This window comes from Mobula birostris, chromosome 2 (assembly GCF_030028105.1).
Source record: "Mobula birostris isolate sMobBir1 chromosome 2, sMobBir1.hap1, whole genome shotgun sequence".
Lineage (NCBI taxonomy): Eukaryota > Metazoa > Chordata > Chondrichthyes > Myliobatiformes > Myliobatidae > Mobula > Mobula birostris.
This window is the reverse complement of record NC_092371.1, coordinates 58,105,572-58,111,606: the sequence shown is the minus strand read 5'-3', so window position 1 is coordinate 58,111,606 and position 6,035 is coordinate 58,105,572. Positions and strand designations below refer to the sequence as shown.

The 6,035-nt window shown below is 43.5% G+C and overlaps 1 protein-coding gene across 1 annotated transcript in view; it reads right to left on the bottom strand.

The window, feature by feature from the left end:
- Positions 1 to 322: 322 nt before the first annotated feature.
- Positions 323 to 6,035, bottom strand: part of ccm2l (CCM2 like scaffold protein) — an 86,835-nt gene continuing 81,122 nt past the window's right edge. The window contains exon 11 of the transcript XR_011882955.1: positions 323 to 6,022. The gene's annotated coding sequence lies outside the window, so the exon portion shown is untranslated. The remainder of the gene's footprint in view (positions 6,023 to 6,035) is intronic.

Below are 6,035 nucleotides of genomic sequence, written 5' to 3'. Positions count from 1 at the left end.
AGGGGAGCCATGGAGTCATAAGTAGCTAGCCATCTGGACACAAGCTGGGGTCTGATCAGCCCCGGCTGGGTCACCTGGAGGAGGTTGTATGATGTTGAAAGACCCAAAACACCCGATGATTCCAGGAACATCACTGAAGATGTGTCCAGAAGCATCAATAGATGTATGTACACAGTCCTTCTGCATATTCTTCTAAATTCCAATGAGTGCAGGCCAATATTCCTCAATCATCTTTCATCAGTAAGCCCCCTCATCTCAGACATCAAATTAAGGAATCTATACAGTATTTAATTATTTAATATGGCAAAACTTTCCATTACAATTAGAGATTACAATTATTTTCATTCTTTCTTGTCTGTAAATACATTAAGCTCATTTTGGTAGATCTCGCAACAACACACTGCATTAAAATACAGGAATCAGAATCAGATTTAATATCATAGCATACGGTGTGAAATTTGTACCGTATGCTGTTTTGCTGCAGCAGTACATTGTAATACATAATGATAAACTGTAAATTTGAATAAGAAATATATATATTAATTAAATTCAATAAGTAGTGCAAAAAGAAAGTTAATAAAAGAAACAAATTTATTGCGGTAGCGTGGATTAATTGTCCATTCAGAAATCTGATAGCAGAGGGGAAAAAGCTGCTCCTAAAATATTGAGTGTGTATCTTCAGGCTCCTGTACCTCTTCCTTGTTGGTAGGAATGAGAAGAGGCAGATGACAGATGCTACCCTTTTGAGGCATCGCCTTTTGAAGGTGTCCTTGATGCTTGGTAATCTACTGCTCATGATGGAGCTGGCTCAGGTTACAACTTTCTGCAGCTTTTTCCGATCCTGTGCAATGGCCACAAGATAACAGATGTTGATACAACCAGTTAGAATGCCCTTTATGGTACATCTGTAGAAATTTGCGAATCTTTGGTGACATACCAAGTCTCCTCAAACCCCAAATGAAATATAGCCACTGTCACCACACACAAAATGCTGGAGGAACTCAGCAGGTCAGGTAGCATCTATGGAATAAAATACAGTTGACGTTTCAGGCTGAAGCCCTTTGGCAGGACATTGTCGAGTCTTCTCTGTGATTGCATCAATATATTGGGCCCAAGATAGATCTTCAGAGATGTGACATCCAGGAACTTGAAATTGCTCACCCTTTCTGCTGCTGATTCCTCAATGAGGACAGGGTTGTGTTCCCTCAGCTTCCTCTTCCTGAAGTCCAAATCAATTCCTTTGTCTTACTGACAATGAGTGCAAGGTTGTTCTTTTAACACCACTCAACCAGTTGATATATCTCACTCCTGTACGCCTCCTCATCACCATCTGAAATTCTGCCAATGATAATTGTGTCATTGGCAGCACATTCATGGCTATAGGGAGAATAGAGCAGTGGGATAAGCACGCATCCATATCCCACTAGCATGCGCCAGTGTTGATTATCAGCAAGGAGGTGATGTTATTTCTGATCTGCACTGACTGTGGTCTCCCAAACAGGAAGTCAAAGATCCAGTTTCAGAGGGAGGTACAGAGGCCCAGGCTCTGGAGCTTGTTGATTAGTATTGAGGGTATGATGGCGTTGAATGCTAAGCTGCAATTAATAAACAGCAGCCTGATGTAGGTATTGCTGTTTTCCAGGTGATCCAAGGCCGAGTAGAGAGCCAGTGAGATTACATCTGCTGTGGACCTATTGTGGCAATTGGCAAACTGCAGTGGGTCCAGGTCCTTGCATAGGCAGGAGTTGATTCAAGCTATGTCCAACCTCGCAAAGCACTTCAACACAGTAGGTGTGAGTGCCACTGGGTGATAGTGAGGCAGCTGTCTCTGCTCTTCTGGTATGATTGTGGCCCTTTTGAAGCATGCAGGAACTTCCAACTACAACAATGAGATATTGAAAACCTATCACATACACCATCAGGGCCTGGTGCCTTAGGAGGGTTCACTTTCATGAAAGATGTTCTGACATCGGTCTCTGAGACAGAGATTACAGGATCAGCAGAATCTGCAGGGACTTGCATAGATGTACTTTTATTCTCCCTTTGATGGCATGCATAAAAGGCATTTAGCTCATCTGGGAGTGAAGCATCACAACCCTTCATGATGTTGGGTTTTGCTTGATACAAAGTAATGGCCTGGAAACCCCGACAGAGCTGCTGTGCATCGGATTCCACCTGTGTCTTCAATTGGAATTGTTTTCTCGCTTTTAAGATAGCCCTCTCTAGGTTGTACTTGGACCTCTTTTATATATCTGGATCACCAGTCTTGAATGAAGTAGATCTAGCCCTCAGCAGACGACGAGTCTTCTGGTTCCTCCGAGGAATTTGGTTTGAGTATGTCTAGTGTGTTCTTGAAGGCACACTCTCATCCACACAGGCCTTGAAGAATTGGGTGACAGCTATGACATATTCATTCAGATCCAAGGATGAATCCCTTTATATTGGCAGGTCCACCAACTCAAACCACTCCTGTATGTGTTTAAGTGTGTTGGCTTCTCTGTTTCCGCTGATGAACTGTTAGTGGCAATAGCTCAGTGACTTCTTCAAGCTGGCCTAGTTGAAAACCCCAGCAATCCTAAGGATGACATCTGAGTACACTGTTTTGTGACTGCTGATCACGGTTCTGTGCTCCTTCAGTGCCTGCCTGACGTTGGCCTGAGGTGATGCTGGTACATTGCTACCAGGATGATGGCCGAGAACTCCCCTGGTAAATAAAATGGACCGCCTGATTTTGCGGGTTGGGTGAACAGGACTGAGACGGACCATCACATTTGTGCACCACAGTGAGTTAATCATGAAGTATTACTTACCCTCCACTACCTTGGTGCATTGATGTTATTTGGTGTCCTGAATGTAAGAAAAACTGAGGAGGTTCCAGGTTAAGACTTTCATCTGTACTGAGTTAACTAATCTCAGCTAATGTTCAGATAGAAGTAATTTGTCAGTCTCAGTCCAGTTCCTGATCACTGTCTCTGGTTGAAAACTTATTGTAAAAAAAAAGCATTAATTATATGTAATACCCTGGGCCACATCTTTACTGTAATGCTGTAGGTATTTAATTTAGCAGCTCAGTAAGAGCAGTTTGTTCTGCTTTCAGCTTGCTTGGGTTATTGATGAAGATAAGGGATGATGTGGAATGTGTGCCATCCAGTTTGCGGGAGGTTTTCTTGGTGAGGGACAATAAGGTTGGTCTTGGGCCTGTGTTCGAGAGGAGATGAAGAGAGAAGACGCTGGGGAGAACCGGTCATAGCATACAATCCAGTGGGAGACCCATATGTTCAAGATGGATTGCAAGCGACGTTCGGAAGGTAATGTGTGTGCTTTCACGCTGACCGAGGGCCCAGCACGTGAGTGACAGGGAAGTTCAAGGTGAGCTCCAATATGTGCACATTGGACTCTTTAATTAAAATGGGACCTTTTCTTTTTGTTTTTCTTTACTAATCTGTTAGATGGGGAAAGAATTCAAAGTTCTGAGATGCAACGGGACTTGGGAGTCCTCGTACAGGATTCCCTTAAAGTTAACCTCCAGGTTGAGTCGGTAGTGAAGAAGGCAAATGCAATGTTGGCATTCATTTCTAGACGAATAGAGTATAGGAGCAGGGATGTGATGTTGAGGCTCTATAAGGCGCTGGTGAGACCTCACTTGGAGTACTGTGGGCAGTTTTGGTCTCCTTATTTAAGAAAGGATGTGCTGACGTTGGAGAGGGTACAGAGAAGATTCACTAGAATGATTCCAGGAATGAGAGGGTTAACATATGAGGAATGTTTGTCCGCTCTTGGACTGTATTCCTTGGAGTTTAGAAGAATGAGGGGAGACCTCATAGAAACATTTCGAATGTTAAAAGGCATGGACAGAGTGGATGTGGCAAAGTTGTTTCCCATGATGGGGGAGTCTATTACGAGAGGGCATGACTTCAGGATTGAAGGGCGCCCTTTCAGAACAGAAATGTGAAAAAATTTCTTTCGTCAGAGGGTGGTGAATCTATGGAATTTGTTGCCACGGGCAGCAGTGGAGGCCAAGTCATTGGGTGTCTTTAAGGCAGAGATTGATAGGTATCTGAGTAGCCAGGGCATCAAAGGTTATGGTGAGAAGGCAGAGCAGTGGGACTAAATAGGATAAAATGGATCAGCTCATGATAAAATGGCGGAGCAGACTCGATGGGCCGATTGGCCTACTTCTGCTCCTTGGTCTTATGGTCTTATGGTCTTAAGATTCATAAATATGATTCATAGCTAAGATTCCTTTAATGGTATGCAGTGTGCTGTCTGTTATTTTGTGGCACTAATTTGAAACAGGGTAGCAAATTACGCAGCATTCACATAAACCGATGCTTGGGGTGGGATGAGCCGTCTCAATCTCATGAATTTGGTGGTACTTGAGAGTGCCTTCTCTAGATTTACGCAGCCAAAGAAACAAGGGTGTTTCATTGTGGGGGCTCGTCCAGGATCAATTTCATTGGATACTGTGTGATTGCCTTGAGCATTGATCCAGTGGGTTGTGTGTTTAAGTCTGATGTTAAGCTATTGTCCAGTAAAGTGATTATGATATGTGGTTATAGATACAGGAGGGATTGAGTGCAGGTTTGATAAAATGGTTGGCAAAGTCTTTGTTCTAGTTTAGACTAGCACTGACGTAACAGCAATAGAACTGCCTGGTAGTATTGGGGGCCTGGGAGATGGGGGGCCATGGGTTGTTCATACTTTCCGGGAGGAGAGGAGCGTAGACGAGTGGACCAAATCGCAAACTGAGTCTCCCGTAGCTGGGGGCATAGACTTCAAAGATATGTTGCCTTTGTTTCTGTGGAGCATGGGGAAGCAGTGGTCTGATTTGAAATGTCTAATGAGTCGCCCAGCGCGGAGTGAGAATTCTGAGTTAGCATCGGCCCTTAACTCTCTGGTGAATAAATGGCAAAGTACATGGGGGGGGGGGTGGGATCGTAGTTACCGAAAGCTCAGAATGTTCTCAGGAGTGGGGATCCTAGTTACCGAAAGCTCAGAATGTTCTCAGGGGTGGGGATCCTAGTTACCGAAAGCTCAGAATGTTCTCAGAGGTGGAAGAGGAGTATGAGATTTGGGTTAAGTAGTCCTCTCAGATGCTGGATGAGTGCCAGTGCTCTGATGCCGTAAAAGACAGTGATTGTTTGAACGTTTGAAGGGGCCGGCTGCTGACCAGGGTGTTTCATATAAAACAGCCTTCCCATCTGTATGTACATTACTTACTCATGTTGGGATTGAGGTAAAATGAAGGATGATTCCTAAGGAATTTCACCCAAGCAGCAAGCAATATTATCAGGACAGGAAGGAACAAGCTATAACCTCAGAACACATGAACATTCCACAATCATATAATCACATTGCAGGCTTTTGTCAGGCAGGAGATGAAAGAAAATGTTGTTTTACTGTAATCCCACACCCAACTCAAAGCATTTCTACAAGTACTCCTCTGCCTCCTTTGACCATACCTTCTTGGTCCTCACAATTGGTGCTGCGGTCTGTGTTCTGTGAATGTATTTTGTGGGAACAGAAAATTAAAATGTGTAATTTCTTTTCAAGGCAAGATCTGGCCAACGGGCCATCCATGCTGAGCCAAAATTCACTGTCGCCTACCCCTAAATCAACAACACTACTCTAGGCCCATTACAGAAATGAAAGAACAGTTATGTTGCATTTCCTGTGTTATTACACTACACAAGAATCAGTCATACAACATTGCACATAACTGTCTGTACAGCATTCTCTGTTCATTTCACTCTAAAGCTGACTTGCTTTCAATGCTAGCAGAACAATACGGTATCCATTTTTATTCACAGGAATCCTGGTGAAGAGTCTCGGTCCAAAACGTCGACTGGTAGTTCCTCTCCATAGTTGCTGCATTTTATGTCTGTTGCTCTGGTTTTCTGGCATCTGCAGAATCTCTTGTGTTAATCGTTTTTATTTACAAACACATTTGGTGCTTGTTTGTCACATTTTTAACATGAGGGGAAATTGGGTCGTGAAATAAATCATGATTGAGTCAGATAACCTATTAATTACAA